Genomic DNA, 18670 nt, shown 5'->3' on the forward strand with positions numbered 1-18670 from the left:
CTGAACCCTTCTTCTTCCCTTTCTTAAAGATGGCCACTATGTTTGCCCTTTTCCAATCATGCAGGACCTCTCCCAATCACCACGAGTTTTCAAAGATGATGGCTAGTGGCTCTGTAATCACATCACCCAACTCTGTCAGCACCCTCAGGTGCATCCCATCTGGCTCCATGGACTTGAACACAACCGGCTTTTCTAAATAGTCCCTAACCTGTTCTTTCACCACTGTTGGATGCTCACCTCTTTCCCAAACTGTGCTGCCAGGTGCAGTAGTCTGGAAGCTGATCTTGGCTGCGAAGACTGAGGTGAAAAGGGCATTGAGTACTTCAGCTTTATCCACCTAATTTGTCCTAAGTTGCCTCTCCCATTTAGTGAGGAAGGCAACCCCCTGTGCCTAGGAGGAAGTACACTTTTCCTGTTCTTCCTCTTGTTGGTGACATACTTGTAGAAACCCTTCTTGTTACCCTTCATGTCTTTTCCTAGCTGCAACTCCATTTGCACTTTGGCCTTCCTGATTGCACCCCCACATGGCTGAACAATGCTCCTCCCCAGTGGTTTTTCCAAGTTTCCACTTCCCATAAGATTCCTTTTTGTATTTTAGCTCACTGAAGAGCTCCCTGCTAAGCCAAGCTGGTCTTCTTCACTACTTGCTCATCTATCTGTGCATTACAGTGGCTTGGTCCCTAAGGAAGGTATCTTTCAAACACAGCCATCTCTCCTGGACTAATCTTCCCTTCAGACTAGCTTCCCATGGGTTACCTGAGTGAGCTGAAGTCTGCTTTTCTGAACTCTGCTATTCTGAATTCCGGGGTCTATACTCCACTACTCTCCTTCCTTGCTTTCCTCAGGATCCTGAACTCAATCATCTCATGGTTGCTGCTGCCGAAGTTGTCATCGTCTACCACATTAAATCAAGAATGCCACTCTATTCTGTCCTGAATTTTGCTGCTGAATGGGACCCAGACATCTGAGTGGCATGATGAAACAAATCATATTAAGAAGCACAGCCTGTTTCAGAATCCTTCATTTGAGCATCATATCATGCTACTGTCAGGGTATGCCTACATGGAACAACACACCGTCACATACAACTAGCTCAGGTATTTCCAAAAGAGCTAATTTGGTTACCAGAAGCAGGGTAGCCATGCATTGAAGAGGGAATTTCCTGCTGAGAAGGCTTACATTACATTGATTTCAGTGAAGCAGATACACCTATTTATACCACATGGAGATTTAGACAGAGGTATTTCCTAAAACAGACTCTGTTTTTCACTGTTTACTCAAATTATTTGTGTGTTGGCTTTTTTTTTTCTTTTCGAACACTTGTGAAAGCTAAGGCCACCCAAGCATGCTATTCTGGTACCATTAATACCAACCAGCAAAGTGTACCTCCAGAATTCAGCAGCCAGTCTGCATTTACCCGTCACTAAACTGTAGCAGTACAGGAGGAAGTATACAAGGCCCCCTAGACACAAGCACATCACGTTAGGGCTTGAGGCTGCCATCCCTACTCATGCAGGATCAGGCCTCACATTGCAAGAAATTTGTGACGGTACCTCCCGGTAATATAATAGTCAGCCTAAGGATGGCAGAAGGTAACCTCACATTATTTAACATTCTGCACCAAGAGTACTCGCAATGGTTGAGAATATGATTGCTTTATTCATGTGAACCACACATTACTCTGTAAACTGTAAATACCTGCAACAAGCTTAATGGGGACATGCTGGGAGAGGGGTTGTTTGGCAAGGGCATGGCCTCCAGAATGGAGCTTAAAGGTTAACGTCGTCGTCTTTTTTTTGATTTCATAAACTTCGTAGCAGCACCAGGAATGGAGCAGAATTGAAGTCACAGGCTTCTTTGCGTAAAGGGCATCCTAATCCCCCTCATAACCAGATCAGATCCTCTGTCCACTCACGCAGCCCTGCCCAGGAGGAAGTACAACCAACCCTCTCCCCAAATTCACAAGAAAGATAAGATGTGCAGCCCAGGTATTTGCCCCTCAGCTGCAGTGTAAAAGGTGACAGGAACTGGCAGCCTGACAAACTAGTTCACCCACAATGGGAGTTGAAAGGACTGGTGGAATATGGGGGTTGGGAGAGGAGAGGGAAGAGAAGCAGTGCTGTAAATGGTCTCATGTTGCTAGCCTGGTCTCGCTCATGCAGACAGACTATAGGCATATGACCTGATCTTTGAGTCATTTATTTAAAAAAAGATTTTTTGTTAAATAACAAAAGGAAGGCAGATGAAATTTAACTTTTTTTTGGTCTTTAAGTCATCTTTGAATTTGGTCTTCACTGGACCTTTTTTAACTGCAGAACTGTTTAGTAGTTAAAAAAAAATAGGTAGAAAGAAAGAAAGTACGTTTTTTAAATGTTACTGCTTTGGTGTTGTTTGCAGAAGAAGGAAAAATAACATTTTGGTGAATCATTCAAATTTTACCAGTCACATCAGGAATATCACAGGGGTCTTAGCCTTGAAACTTTCCTGCAGGGCCACTGTCTCTAAACCGAATTAGGCCAAGTACTTCCAGGGAAGATTACACAGCAAGTATACTTCAATCAGGTGAAGTTTCCAACTTCATTTTATTGACTGCCTTCTAATTTACATGGTACATCATGGAACTTGGCCATAAGCTCTTGTAAGCCTAAGAATGTATCTGTAATGTACAAATGCACTTTGCATGCCAGGTCTTTGTCCAGGACTAGATTGTATCTTGTCCCCTTCCAAGAGCATGGAGGGTGAATAGGTAGTAAAGAAAAAGTCTGCCTTCTTCAGTTCATGCAAAAACCAAGCAGGAGGGGTGTCCTGACTTTTTAAGTCACATACAGACTGCTCCCATTCAGTGCCCCCAATGAGTTCAATGAGAAACTTTGCGCTAACATCACCAGGGACTGGGTCCTGATCATAATGCCCCAAAGGGATTGGGAAACGTGAGGAGGACAGAACCTGGCCCCATCCCCCTTTCTCCCATAATTGTAGAGCAGGACACCAGTGAAGCAGGGAGAGCAAAGAGTACCCTCACTCATAAAAGGGGCAATAGTAGTGAACAAGCTCTTGCAAGGAATGCTGGGTGAACACACTCAAGGTAATTCAGTTCTGAATAGCTATAAACAAGAAACTATGCACAAAGGCTTGACTGGGGAAATTGGAGACACTATTTTTGATAGCCCTTGTTATTCTACAAAATTAGCATAGATTAAGGTAGCCACGAACACAATGAAAAGGTAAAACAGGAATCCATTTTAAATGAGAGTTCATTCTGGGGTTCCTCATGACCAGTTCTCTCATACTTTCTATAAAGGTGGTTAGCCATATTAGTCTGATATCAAGCAGAAAGTGGTGCATGGAGGCACTTCAGAAACTAAACTGGTTCAGAAGCAAGAAGTTTCATAGTTAACTTTTCAGATGCTGATAAAGTACATTACTACTTATGAACACTCATGCCTTTCTGACCCAGTTCACCTACAAGGTGCCACCCTGCCCTATTCTCTCTAGAGAAGAACAGAACCGCTCTTCTACTGTCTTTTTTAATTTTATGGAAGAGCTCTTTGAAAGCATGCTCGCTAAACCATGGTTCTGTGGATTAATTTACATCAATTCTCAGCCACGGACTTGCACGTTATTTTACTATACTACATAAAAGAACAGAACACACTGTCCTGGTCATCTTAGAGGCAGAGGAAATCCAATGGGGTGGACCTAATATCCCAGAAGAACACATGATCCTTGTATTTTATGTCAAAAGTAAGAAATCTATGAGAAGATGCTTCATATTCATGTTGATTAATTATGTACAGGGGTTGACCTAAATCAAGGAGGCAGGCAGCCGATTTTGCAGGCAGATCCTGGGGGCGGCCACCATTTTTGTGGGTTTAACGCAGCAGCCTGCTCCCACGACTGATTGGCTGAGAGGCCTGTCCATCATGTGGCACAACAGTTCAACACGGACTGGTGGAGAGTGGTGGGGTCACACAACAGGCAGCCATCTCAGCCAATCTCAACAAGAAGGTTCAGGCTAGACATCAGGAGACTTGACTTTACAGTTAGGGCTGCCAGGGTCTGGAATGGGCTCCCAGGTGAGGTGGTACTCTGTCCTACCTTTGGGGTCTTCAAGAGGAGGCTGGACAGATATTTGGCTGGGGTGATATGACCGTGGCACCCATTTCTGCCCAGGGTGGGGGGTCAGACCTGATGATCTGTTTAGGTTCCTTCCGACCCTAAGCACTATGAAACTGAAAGAACCAGGGGCAGCAGCCATCTTGCCTTCTCCTATTCCCCTTGGTGGGCTGCCTGGCTGGGCCACAGCGGTCATGAGGACTGCTGGTTCCTACTGGGGAGCCAGCATGTTATTTTTAGTAAGGTTTTTTTCCATGAATTTCACAGGCATCATCTGGTTTTGCGATATCTGCAGAATCCACGAATATGTCCCTAGTTATGTATCAGAAAAGACTGCTCATGACAAGAAGTAAAAGAAAATGTAAGGACCATTTTGCCTTAAAGAAAAATAGCAAAACTAATCAAGGAGCACAAAATAGTTAGCAGCTGGAGCACCAAACACTAGTGAACTCCAACATCCATGCCTTGGCATATCATTAAGACACTAAGCACTGAGCTCACATCCTCCATTGACTCATCTAAGAAATGGCTTTGGGTTTATCTCTAGGAGAAGAAACAGCTTAATCACCACTTTAACCTAAAATAAAGAGTCCAGACAGCTGCTTCACAATGCAGGGGAACATTGAGGGCAAGTTGGAATTGATCAGTTTTACAGCATAGGCTTTCCAGGGCTCCTTCATTCACAATAAACTTCCTATTTAAAAGGGGGAAAAAGCATCTTTACAGGGAAAGCCTAAGTTGCTCTAAAAATCACACGTCACCTTCAGAGATCAACATAATGCATATTTATAATTTGACTGCAGAAAAAAAAAAATACTTCCAGGTACCAGTGTTCACTCTGTCTCCCACTCTGGGAAAAATCAAGGAACATAATCATGTGTCAACAGCTGAAAATCCCACGCAGTCCACATACTCAGTGAAATCCTATCCCTATGAGCGCAGGAGTTTTATGGAAAATTACAGTGAAGTTGAATGTATTGGTGGAAAAATATGTATAGATGTCATGCATCAGACGGCATATCATGGGACACTTTATAAATGGAAGTACATTTAACATTTTTATCACACTTAAGGTGCCACAGTAATTGTGACTTAATAAGGAAGCAATGTATGCTCATCAGCTATTGGAATTAAAAATAAAAGACATGGAAGAGTTGACCAGAGAACACTTCCTTAACATCTAAATACTATCATAACTGATCTAACACAGGCATATAAAGGGCCAGATTGTCAACTTTACTCACTTGGTTTAGTATCTTTCTCCATAAATAGGGTCTCAGATTTGATGAACCTATCCCAAAGTGAAGAACTGCTCGATGTGATTAGTGTTGGATGAATCCAGCCTTAAGTTGTCAACGCCAATTAAACAACAAAGGACCAGATATTTAAAGGCACTTAAATGCCTAATTTCACTTGAAAGGAATGGTAGTGAGGTGCCCAAATCCTTTTATAGTTTGTGCCAAACATCTTTATTACTCACAACCAAACAGGCACACACAGCACTGCATAAGCTTAATACTATACCAGCATTAGGGCCTGAATACTGTGAAAGTCCTACATCAACATGCCTGCACATCATGCCTGCATGCAACCCATTACACTATTAGGACCAAAGAAGAAAACAAAATCCTTTGTAAAGTTCCTCATCTTGGCTGCAAAGTACGGTAGACTAATTTTCTTCGTGTACATGTCCCATTCTCACTCTTGTGTGCTTGTGTTACCTGCTCTTTCTCTCTCTTATAACCCTCCTTACACAAGAAAAAAAAGAGAGTCACATAGCTATCTTATTGTCATCTATTATTCAAGAAAGGTCTCATTGAATAAATGTCTGTTCAGAGGCTCTAAACAAATTTCATTTCTGAACACCACTGTCTGCAGCTCAGCGGGCTATTTCACCAAGATAAGATCACACATTTAATCAAATGCTTCAAAATAGAAATACACACCGAGTTTGCTTAATAACATCAAATAATAAAAGTGCAGTGTTGATGGCATACTAATTTTTAGTACTCTTTCTTCTTTGAGGGTTGTCTCAATAGTCAAGGTCAACCGTACATGGGATTTCTCCTAATTAGGGTTTCTGGTAAATGCTGGCTACTCCCTGGACCTACTTATTCATGCCACTTAACCACAGTTTTGCCTACAACTAAGATATCTACCCCTTCACTTTAAATGGGAAGATTGTGTGCAACCATTTCAAGAGTGACAGATGAAAAACACAAATGCTTCTCTTTCAATATACAATATATTGATTTAGAGCAGAATGAATGTCCTCAGCAGACTATGAGAAACTATCTCCACCAAATGGCTGCAAAAGTGGAATGGAAATAGATGCAAGTCTCTTACAGAATACTGCTGGGTTGTCCATTCATCATTTGGTTATAGCTCCTACTGCACTACACTAGAGTTTTGCTCAAGTACGGAATCAAAGTCACACCCTACACCTCTGAAGTCACCAAAATTAGGTCCTAACAGGAACACAATTAGCTCAAGAAGTTTGGCGCATAAGATCTGTTAGGTCTGGCCAGATCTCCATTACGTTGTCTGATGGAGATAGAATATTCACTTATGATTTGAATGATTTAAATCATTCAGACAGAGAATCATAAAAAGTTAGGGTTGGAAGGGACCTCAGGAGATCATCTAGTGGCTAGATTCTACTCTATGACCTATTAAGGTCATAGACATATTTAAGCCTATGATCTGTTTCTTTGCATTTCCAGTGACAACACAGAGATAACAAATACAATTTGCTTTGGCTCTATAGTATTTGAACTTAAGGGCAATCTAAATTCCCCCGCTAGATCTGGGGGATTCTGCACATCTCCAGCTGACCTTCTCATACAGGAGAGAGTCAAGACTCTTCCACAAAGCATTCCTGTCACTCACACTCACACTCACTTCCTCTGAACTGCCAGGAGGGATGCTTCATGGATGCTGAGATCCACAAGACGAAGGTGCTACATCATGGGAAGAGTAAAATAAGAGTAAGGAAAGTCCAGTTTTCTCCCCATCCTCCCATCACCACCCTCTCCAAAGCTCAAGATGGATAGGTGATATAGGCCTAGGCTGTGTAACCTTTCTGTGCCACAGTCAACTGCAGTAGCAGTTCTCTTTTGAAAGGTTACTGAAGGCAGCTTGTTGTCTACAGCAGAGGCCTTCACACACTCTTTGGCAACCACTAGAAATCTAGCTTTTTTTCCCCCCACATGGGAGTAGACTTTCAGATCCCCCAACTCTGATGCAGGTGAACTGCTGGAAGAAAAAGAGGTTCATTGGTGATACTGTACAGTAACTCAGGTTACTGCATAGTCATTTAGTATTTGTGTACACAAGAATACTTGTGTATACAAGTACTAAATGACTGTGCAGTAACAACTGTACAGTCACCATCTCATGTAGATGCAGCCTATGCATGCCAAACTTCCGTTTTATTACAGGTATAGACCGTTTCCAATTACCTATACTGGTAAAAGCATAATATCTGTACCTGGCCATAGTGTTCACATGTGACTTGGTATGGGTACATCCTGGTCAAATCATTCATAAAGATCTCTTCAATACATGGCAGGTCTGAACTGTGGATTACTTGTGTAAACTTAACAAATTATTGTTTCTTACAACAGTCCAAGTGTGATATGCAAATTTCAATCTGTTAGTATTTTAAATAAGGACACATACATTGTTTTGGAACCTAGGGTTTTAAAAAAATCTAAACCCGTAAAACAAAACAGCATTTAACTTTTAAAATCTCACTCAAAAAAGAAAATCACATCTACTGCAAATAATACAAATTACCTTCCTCCAAAGATTTGCCCTTTGTGTCATTAACACACTAATGAAGTCCTCTGAAAGGAGATGGGATAGGTATACACTGTATTCTTTCAAATAAGAAGAGGCCTAGATTGTGACATCCTAGAACTTACACTGCAACACAGAATGTCTTATGCCATGAACTGTGCCATCAATGATATAATTTGGAGAGCAAGAAACTGCTCAACATGAGAAAATGTGACAACCTAGCCCTACCAGAGAAAGCAGATAACCATTTGTTATTGAAAACTATAGATGTACGAAATAAATAAAAGAAGTAAACACAGGTTAGAGTTACATGGGAGATGTTGCTGATACAAAAAGTGTAGTATTTATGTCTCATTTTAGAAACGTTCATCCTCTTTGAATCAATTGACAGGAATTTGCATAGTTGAAATGACAAAGTGTCACTCAGTGACACACAAATGCTGGCAAAAGCACGGTGAAATAAAAGGAGTTAACATGATCTTTGAAACCCTCTTCAATTATACCCAGCAGTGAAATCTATTCAGAAACATGGCCATGAGGGGCTTTTTTTCCCCTTTCCCCAGCAGCCTTTGGAATAGCTTTAAGGGAAGGAAGGAGGGGAAAAAAAACAAAAAAAAACAGGGAGCCATTGAAAAAAATCTCCTTACAGGGTCAGCTGTCAATGGAATGCATTTTAGTATTCAGGATACCCACCCATGCAGAAGATCAAAAACTGGGCTTCAGTCCCTCCCCTATTCTCACAGGCTTAAGCTAATGCTCCGCTTCTGAGACTGTACTGAATAGTAACGCACACTCCCTCTGCAGGACTTGTAAACAGCAATACAAGCCGATCAAATAGAATGGGGGTGTAGTTTCTACTAAATGTTTCCCTTTTCTTGTGGCATACTCTAACACAACAAATCTGGTACATTAAATAAAAAAGTCAATTGGTCCAAAGCTCCTTGCATTAGTCTCCTCTAACTTACTGCTTCTCCCTCCCCGCTCCTGCCAGTGGAAAGTAGACCTATAAGACATAGTTACAGTTGTTCCTGTCCTAAATTAAATGTTTTATCCCTGTCTTAAAAATAAAAAGCTGTTAGCTTCTACCCTGATGAAACTACCTCCTGGCTTGAGAGTTACCTCAGTTTAAGTGTGGATTCCTGCCGGTCCTTCCTAGCACCAGTCAAATTTAACACATCTTCGGCACTGGAGTTTCAAGGTCTCATCTCATTTTACAGCTGTGCTATAAGCAAACATTAAAATTTTCAAGGACTCAGTGCCATCCACTTAAGTGAATGGTTAATATTGTATTTCCCCCCCACCTGCCACAACTGGGTAACTCCAGCAACAAAGTCTTTAAAAGAGCTGCTGATAACCTTATGTAAAGGACCCCCAAAACTGTGGAGGGTGGGAAGGAGGGGAAGATAAACATGCTATTAAAAGTGTTATGTATTTAAAAATTTCAGGGATTTCCAAGAGTTTGGGATAGACTTTAAAGCTTGGAAACAGTCCTAACTGCAATCTATATCGCATTCACCCAGTACTGTATTCAAGATGACTGCAGCTTGTGCAGATATAACCATGCTAACTCAGGTATTGCTAGTGTCTTAACCAGAGCAGCATGGGACCTGGCATGCTGCTAACTCAACCTCAAGAAACTGAGTAAATACTTGGGCAGTTAGCCTGTACTGAACTCCATATTATAGCCACACATTATGGCTACCCTAGCGGCATTTGAGCTGACTGGTAGAGTAGCATCCTTATCCCACGTAGACATACATACCAATAACCTCTCACCTGAAGTCAATCCTCAGTGTCACTATCAGTATTTGTGAAATTTACTATCATAAAAACGTTACAGATACCATTCCTGTTCCAGCTGAAGTTAATGTAAAAATTGCCATCAACCACAGCAGAGACTGGATTGGGACCAATTACTCAAGAGCACAAATGGGCTGCTGTAAATCTATGAACAGGGGTCAATGAAATTGGTTGGTGCTCAGCACCTCTGATGATCATGTCACTTTTCTATAGATGCCTAAATACAAGTTTAGGAAGTTACCTTGAGATACCTAAATCCGAACATTTTGACCAAAGATTGTGTTCTCATCATGTCTATACGCTTGAACACAAAAAGAAAATTAGGACGTAAAAAGAGAAGCAAAAGTCTCTCTGTGGTATTCCAAAGATTTCTAATGAGCATTAGCACCACTAAGATGGAAAACAATACTGGATTTAGTTACAACTTCCCAACTAAAAGCACTTTGTTCTCCCTTTCCCAAAGTTAGACTCAAAAGCAGCAACACTCAGTGTCTGCTCTTCAAAATAACAGTGTAATATTTTGGCAACGGTATCATATATATACAAAGCACTAAAGTAACAGGAGTCATTGCATTAGCTAATTCCTATCTGATTCAGAACAGTGCTTTTGTGTCTGTAGCTAGCTACTCAGTTCTTAGGGACAGAAGGTGAGAAGGACAGCAGAGGGAAGATGGAGAGCTGTTTAAAAACACTGTATAAGATCATTACAAAGTAGCTGTTTGTGGTAGATTTGCATAATTGCTCAAAGGTTCAGCTCCTCACTATTAAAATAAAATTACTTTGGAGAGAATCAGTCTTTTAAAAACAGGACAACTCAATTTCCAGGATACTGTGGTTAAATATCCAAACTCTTTACACGAGAGTTCTTGTTGCAATAAAGCAGCTTATAAGCATGCATTTAAAAGGCAGCAATCCTGGAATAGCACATACGACAGGCATAGCCTTATGCCCCTGAACAGTCCCACTGACCTCAGTTTAACTCTACACAGCAGTAAGAATCCAGCCATAGAGTTCTCTTTGGAAAAAAAATTCAGGCTTCTTAATCATGATGTTTCAGTTCAAGTTTTAGAAACACTCTGCTCCATTCGTGAATTCGAACACGTTAGATCCTCCACAGATACACAGAGCTGAGGGCCCTATCCAGTATCCACTGAAGTCAATCAACCAGTGTTCTGCTTGCCATTGACTGCAAGGGGAGAATGGCTGAACCATTCAGTTTAAAATACCAGAATACCTCTTACTGGGTTTACTGAAATGTTGACTGAACATTTTACCAAAAAACAGTGTAATTGAAACTGATATTATTGTGCTGTGTTATATGATAAATCATAATCATAGTGAGTCATTTAAATTATATGCATAACTTAATAAAATCAGAATGCAGCAGCTCCTAAATACTGCTCTACTTTCCTTGGATCATTTACTTTGTGCCCCTTGAAACTGACAGATGAAGACTATGAAATGGCAAAAGGTCTTGACTTCTGTTTGCATCCTCTATCTTAACAAGCAGAGCTTAACAAACAGGCTGCAGGCTCCAAGTTCCTACTAAGGAACACTGATTCTTTAAAACTAAAATACCACTTCTTGGAACAATATCAGAAAACAGCTCTAAAACAGTGATGGTAAAAATACAATGAAATACTATGTCTTGGTCTCTTGAGGATCAGTCCTTTCCAGTTACCATCAGTAAATAATCATTCCTCCATACTGACTAGTCATTCCTAAATAGTACCAAACAGAAGCTAAAAAACAAAATGAAATTGAAGATTTGATCTGTTACATTTTCTGCAAGTTTCTGCTTCATATTTTAATAGTCCACTTTCTTTTATTCTGTCTTACTGTAGGCCACCCTGGGCCTTTGCTGGCAAGTATGGCATACAGATCTAATAAATAAATAAATTCCATAGACTACACTGTCAGATGTTGTGCTCTTCAGTAATAAAATGAAACTACAGGAGGCTGCGGTAGAAGTCACAGTATTTTCTAACAGCTCACATTTTCAGCAAGATGATCTGTTAAAGCAGTTTGTTTGCCCATGAGTGCAGTTTGTCACACACATGCACATGCACACACACACACACACACACACACACACACCCCCCCTACCGGACTGATCCAGCTTGCACAGAAGTCAACAGGAATATTGATGGAAGCTGGATGTCTGTAGTGATTGCTCCCTTGAAAAAGACCAATTATTAGGAGGGCAAATAAAAGAAAATGACAAGAAATTTCTGACAAAGCAGCAGTAGCATTGCAATATTTTATTTATTAATTTATACCATAATGTGACTTGCAGTAAAGATGTTTAGAAAAACAAGGGGGAGAAGAGAATGCATACATGATTTTTTGTCTCTATCACCCAAGTTACTGAACTCCTCTCCCCAGAGAAATGAGTTGGGATTTCAAAGCATCAAATGAGGAAAAATCCTTCCATTCAGTACTTCAGGACAGTTAACAAAGAAGTCAAAAATAAAAATGTAACTTCTTATTGCCTGAAAGGCAAGCTTCTACCCCACAATTAAACACCTTTCAGGCACTGACTGACCAGTGCATCTGACCTGAAACTGAAATTGGAAGTGGGTTACATGCTTCAGGTTCCTTGCAAAACAAGAAGTAAACAGAAGTAATTCTAATATACCCACATGGCCCCTAAATTTATCAAATCCCTCCTTTGTCTCCACTCAGCCAGTCGCACCCCAGATAGCAAAGCAAGTTTAATATAATAGTCTGTATCCTACTCCCATTAAACATCGATGCAAGTTTTTCCATTGATTTGAATGAGAGTAAGAATACTGTCTACATGTGTTTTTTTCTACAAAGTGCAATAGGGACTGAACTTGCTACCCAGTGAAATGTATGAAGAAATTGAAGGTAGAGGCAGCCATACATCGAAAACAACCAGAATGAAGATCCATGTTGCCCCAAAGTCATCTTAAAAATTCCAAGACTGGATGCAACACATGCATATGTTCTAGTATGAGTATGGTCTACATTAACTGCTATGAAAAATGTCATTACACGAAATGCATCTTAAATTCAGGAAGCTGATAACAGGCAGTTTGAAGGAAAGTCTTTGGATGCCAAACATGACTAAGATTTTAGCAGAACTTAGTATCTTCACCTGATTTAGGCACCTAAGTCTGTATGTATTCTAATATTCAGAAGTACTGAGCAACCAGTTCTTGCTGTTTTTGAAAAACAGTGCCATATGTGAAAGCTGTTGGGTTCTCAGCACTTCTGAAAATGAGGATACCTACACAAGCAGCTCAGCGGGAACTTAAGGACCTAATGTAAAATACACCTCTGTGAATCCTGACCAACAGGAACTGTAGGTATTGTGTGAGAGGGTGACATGCTTGTATTTAAAGAGCAACAAATATCCTTTTCTGGAGTTACAGAAAATGGGAAATAAATGGTTACAAGCAAAACCTTTTCTAATTTGTTACGGTGCAGCTGTTTAAGACAGGGATATGGTATCTGCATGCACACATACGCAGATGTATTACACAAAGCATTTTCAGTATTCTTGTTCTGACAAGACAGCAGCAGAAGGAAAAGCATATCAGCACTGGAACTCAGTTGAAGTAATGTGGATGCTTATAAATGCAGTCAGTACATGTTGATCACAACTGGACAAGCATCTCAGCTGATAACAAGTGGTAGAAAAAACATTCCTCCACTTCTGTATCTTTTCAACAACCTTAATACTCTGTTATTGCCTAGTCACACATTAAAATTATGGAGCCTACCATGCAAGACAATCTGTCTTACAGCCCCCAGAGAAGTTGTGGAATCGCTATTCCTGGAAATTTTCAAGACCAAGCTAGACACACACCTGATTTGGGATGATATAAACACGGGTGATCCTGCCTTGAGCTGGGAGCTGGATTTGATGACCTTATCCAGTCCCTTCCAGCCCTACTTTCCTATAATCGCTGAAAATAAATTCTTGATTGGTATTTCTAGACCTTCCCTTGACTCAAGAGAACAGATAGTTTACTTGAATCCAACATATATTCCCACAACTATCAGGCAACAAAATGTTTTCCAGCAGTAATAAGAAGCAAAAACTTATCTGAATCTTAAAAGAAAAGGCTGTGGCCAAATAACAGAGATATTTTAGAGACATCTCAATGGTAGCCAGCATATTCCTTCTCTTCCTATAACCCCCTTTCTGCTGCCCCAGTCCCAGCTCTTTCACCTACCTTTGCACATGATTTTACGCTGTCTAGAAATAGTCTTTTAATCAACGTACACCTGCCTCAGCTCCATTTACTTTACAAGTTTCCGAAAACTCACCAGTTCCAAGGAGCATTCCAGAGACAGTTACCGCATCCCCCTCAGAACATCATAGCTGCTTGTATTTATACTGCACACATTCATGTTTCCAGTGAAAAAAGTCCTCACAGCAGGGATTATATTCCTGATCTGGCATAACGACCAAGGGAAAATGCATGAATACTTACAGTGCTATACACTTGCTAGGCAATGATAGTTTACCCATTCTTCACTCTTTGCTTTCGTTTTCTAGGCTGCCCACTTCCATAACTTCCACTTTGCAAAGTAATGGAAATAAATCTACGTTAATAGTCTTAAACCTCCTCAGATCAATGGAAATTTTACCTAAGAAAATTATAACTTTCTAAGGAGGACCATCTGCACTTGTTTTCATAAACAAAAGAGGTGATATGCCCCCAAACACTAATGTAACAGGCTTTATCACAACCTAGATCTCCTCAAATGTGTGCTATCTAGAAAAGATCTTCTGGTCGCCTTTACAAGGTAAAGAAAGTATCTTAACCAACAAAGCCTTTCAATTTACAATGCCATAATGCATGCAGATATAGCACTCTCCAGTCAGAAGGTTCAACGTACACTCTGCATAGAAATCAGAGAAGTAGCTCTGGAAGGGACCTCAGGAAGTCACCTAGTCCAACCCCCTGTCTGAGGCAGCAAAAGTCTTGTGTCTTATAGGGGGATCAAGCCTGTGACCTTGGCATTAGCACCACACATCTTCATTTACATTTGCTCAATTCTACATGCATTTAACAAAAGAATGCTTCATGCTTCCTCTTATTGTCTGCAGGAAGCACAGCAAAGTGTAGTTTGTACAAACAAAGGAGGTTATGCTCTGTTGTTTAATTAATAAGAACAGCCGGGAAAGAAAACTCAAGCACTTCCTATCACATCACCTTCAGCTAAGCACTCTCAGACAGATGGACACAGCCCTGATGACATCACAACCTGTGGAATATATGAGTACTATGGAGCACATGCTGCTAGGAAACAAAGCACATAGATGAAATCAAGTCTTCTGATGTACAGCCTTGGGATATATTTTCTAGACCGAGAAACGAATCATTTTGCAATCACTCAACAAGCCTACAAAGTGAAAAAAGCAACTCCTATATTATGGAGCAAGGCAGTCACATGCACGCTCTTTAGACGTGCTCAATGGTCTCAAGTTCTTACATTCTCAAAAAGGGTATCTTGCTTTTATTTTTTTTTCTACCTTTGCACTGCATTTAAGCACAGTTTAAGTCAACTTCAGTGTATTCTCTTCTCATGCACTAAAGGAAAGCTAAGTCAATAATGAATAATATCAACCTGCAAATCAATGGTTCAATACTTTCCTTCAGAAATTTTGGAAATAGGTATCTGTAAGAAGATCTGCATCTGTGTTCACTTCCCCCTTTTCCTGGAACAAGCGACCCAGTACAGTCACTTTTATGACACTAAAAGCACAGTACTAAATAAGGAAAGAACACATAACTAAACAGCAGACTGAACCGCAAGGGGACTATAACCCTTCTTAATATTGTGACTACCGCAATTGGAGGTGGGTTGTTTTACCTGCAGGACAACACCACAGTAGAATGGAGCCCTAATCTTAACTTTGAGACCAAACATTAGCATTGATAGGCAGATTTGCTTCTTCCCCCTACCCCACCAGCCCACTCCTTGTTTTTGCATTCTTAAATGAGGGCCCTACAAGATTTTTGATAGCAATCCTTTAACCATGACACCCAGTGGAGTCTGTAAAACTTCATGAGACAGTGTGTCCACAGTGCAGGCAAGGTTCTTCACGTAGATATGATATCTTTTATTAGACCAAGTAGTTGACCTTTTTGTACTCCAGCCCCAGAAAATGATAATCAAGTGACTGGCCAAAATACACTGTAGCACACAGTATCTACCAGCCAGTGCCGGCTACAATCTCTTCCCTTACAGCATTTCAAAATGAGAATGGGAAAGCCTTCAGCGCATAGCCACATCCCCGCCCCCACACACACCTTGGCTTTAAAAATCTTAATGCTAAAAGAAAGTGGGACTAGCAGGCTGCTTCTGCTGCCTCGTAGCAAGGCACACGAGGCATTTTCCCCTCCTTCCTTGTCTCCAGCCATCTCCACATTTCCTAAGCAGCTGGCTGCATGCAACCAAACCCGGGAGTGCAAGAATGCTAACACTTCCTAATGAGCAATCTGAATGGGAAAGTAAATACAACAGGCATCAGTTGTTGTGGCTGTGGCCAAGCACTTGCTTGGAGGGACACACACACACACACACACACAGAGGCACACAAGCACAGAGACACACACACAGGCACACATACACACAGGCATAGGCATAGGCACAGAGAGACTCAAACACAGAGGCACAGGCACACACAGACAGATATACACAGGCACACATACAAAGACACACACACACCCCAACCCAGTGCTTTCCCCTGGCAGAAGGCCCGGCGAGCAGGCTGGCTGGCACGGGGCTGCCCGGAGCCCGCTCCCCATCTCCCCAAACATCCGCGTGTCTCCAGGGAAGGGGGAAGGATCCGGGGTTGTGCTGTTGCTATTGGCGACATGGTCCTTCATGACAACCCCCCCTCCCCAGGGCCAGGTAAGCCCCGGGTCCTCGGGGCGCTGCACCTACGTCTCCGGGAGCCAGCCGTGCCCGGCAGCAGCTGGATCCACGGCGCACTGGAGGAGGGCAGGTACCACGCCAAGCCGCCTTGCCTCAGCCACGCCATTTCCATCCAGCAAGCGCTGCTTGCAGGGGAGGATCCGCACATCCATCCAGCGATGAAAAGGGGAATTAAAAAAAAAAGGGGGGTGGGGGTGGGGGGAGGTTTGCAATTTCCCTTCTCCAGCCTCCTCTCCCGGCTGCGCTGCATGCCAGCCCGCCGTAGCAGGGCTGCTGGGGAGCCGGCTGCTCCACAGGCAGGCGGGCGGGGAGGCTGCCAAGCCCACCCGCCCCTCGCTGTCTCCCCCTCGGATTGCGGGGAACCTGCCTGTCGCCCCAGCAGGCGGGAGACCTGCCCCCCGCCCTCCCTCAAGACCCCGTAGCAGCCTGGGAGCCCCGTGGGGCCGCCTTGGCGCGCGCACACACACACACCCACCCCCCTGGCTGCTCCCACCGAGCCTCCCTCCAGGACTGGAAAAAAAGGGGGGGGGGGAACTGGAGGCACGAGAGAAGAGAGCGCCCCCCCCCCCGCTTGTGCTGTGGAGACAATACGCTTGAGCTGCCCCGCATGCAAGGGCTGGGGGCGGGGGGGGACACAACTGGGCTCTGCAACCTCCCCCCCGAGGGAGGGAGTGGGGTGCCGGGCATGGGGGTGAGTTACCTTCAGTCGCCGCCTGCTCCCGAGCTGCGGGTCCCCCCATCAGTTCCTCAACAACCTGCAGCGGGCAGCTGCCACAATCCAGCCATGGAAACCAGGCGGCGGGACCGCTGGAGCCAAGCCCCCCCTCCAAAAAAAAAAAAAAAAGAAAGCAAAGAGGAGGACGGGGGAGTGAAGAATTAAAAAAAAAACTGGGGGGGAGAAAAAAAGGGGGGAAGTGTCTCCTTTTCTTTTCTGCCGGCTTCCCGAGGGGGGAGGAAATGGAGGGGTGAAAAAAAAGAGAGGAAGAAAAAAAAATAGAAAGAGCCGGTGGCTTCTTCCTCCTTCCCCTTCCCAGCACGGAGCCCGCTCGGATGTATCTCCCCAGTTGCCCAACTTCAGAGCAAGGTGATGCCTCGGCGGGTGCTGGTCGGATGCGGCACGGGCACGCACAGCCCGAGCTGCTGGTGCTGGTGCTCCAGGAGAAAAGCCGCTGCTTGAAGAGACCGCAAAAAAAGGGAGCGAGAGAGAGAGATCTCCCCCCTCCACCACCACCTCCTCCTCCTCCGCCTTCCTCCTCCTCTCTCGCTTCTCTTCCTCCTCCAGCAGCACCAGCTGATGCTCAGATCCACGCTGCCCCCTGCTCTGCCTCCTCGCCCGGGCAGCGCTGCCCCCCTGCCACCTTCCTTCTTCTGGGGCTGGGGGGGTTGATGATGATGATTTTTTTTTTGTCCTCCTCCTCCTGCTCCCCCCCAGCTCCAGCCAACTCCGTCCTCGGCAGCAGCAAGTTGGAAGGGGAGGGCGTGGGGCAGGCGAGGCGAGGCGGCCGGAGGAGCGGGTGGCTGCGCCTAGCGGGAGGCTGGTGGCGGCAGCTTCATCGCTGCTGCTTGCGGGGCTCCGAGCTCCGGCGAGGCGGGAGAGGCGGCCGCTGCCGGGCGCAGGCAGGGAGAGCGATGGTGCTGGCTGGAGAGGGCTGCACAGGCGGCTGCTGCTGCTGGTCCAGGGCGGTCCGCAGAGCCCCGGCCGCCAGCGGCATGCCCCGGCCCCGGGCAGGGAGGGGGCGCCCGGGCTGCGATCCTGCCGCGGGCGGGAGGGAGGCAGGCAGGCGGCGGCCGCAGCTCCGAGCGGGCCCGGCGAGCTGCCTGGACTGCGCTGCGATGAGCCGGGGAAGCGAGCGCCGCGCAGCTCGGGGAGGGAGCAGCGAAAACCCGGATCTGGACCCCGCGCCGGCTGCACGGACGCGGGCTCCACCTAGCAGCGGCGCGGGGGGTCTGGGCGTGCGTGTGTGTGAGCAAACCGGGTGTGTGTCTGTGTCTGTGTGCTTGTGTGTGGAGGGGTGCTGTGTGCGTGCCTGTG

At 44.1% G+C, this 18670-nt stretch overlaps 1 protein-coding gene across 11 annotated transcripts in view; it reads right to left on the reverse strand.

The window, feature by feature from the left end:
• The window catches only part of ADGRL3 (adhesion G protein-coupled receptor L3), an 864517-nt gene extending 847005 nt beyond the window's left edge, over positions 1-17512 (reverse strand). For 5 of the 11 annotated variants that reach the window (XM_019534215.1, XM_019534217.1, XM_019534218.1 and 2 more), the window contains exon 1: positions 17339-17510. The gene's annotated coding sequence lies outside the window, so the exon portion shown is untranslated. Of the gene's footprint in view, positions 1-17338 lie in introns of all 11 variants that reach the window. The other 6 variants (XM_019534219.1, XM_019534223.1, XM_019534221.1 and 3 more) reach the window with 3 other exon arrangements.
• Between the last annotated feature and the right edge of the window lie 1158 nt (positions 17513-18670).

This window comes from Crocodylus porosus, unplaced genomic scaffold (genome assembly GCF_001723895.1).
Source record: "Crocodylus porosus isolate Cpor-Errol unplaced genomic scaffold, CroPor_comp1, whole genome shotgun sequence".
NCBI lineage: Eukaryota > Metazoa > Chordata > Crocodylia > Crocodylidae > Crocodylus > Crocodylus porosus.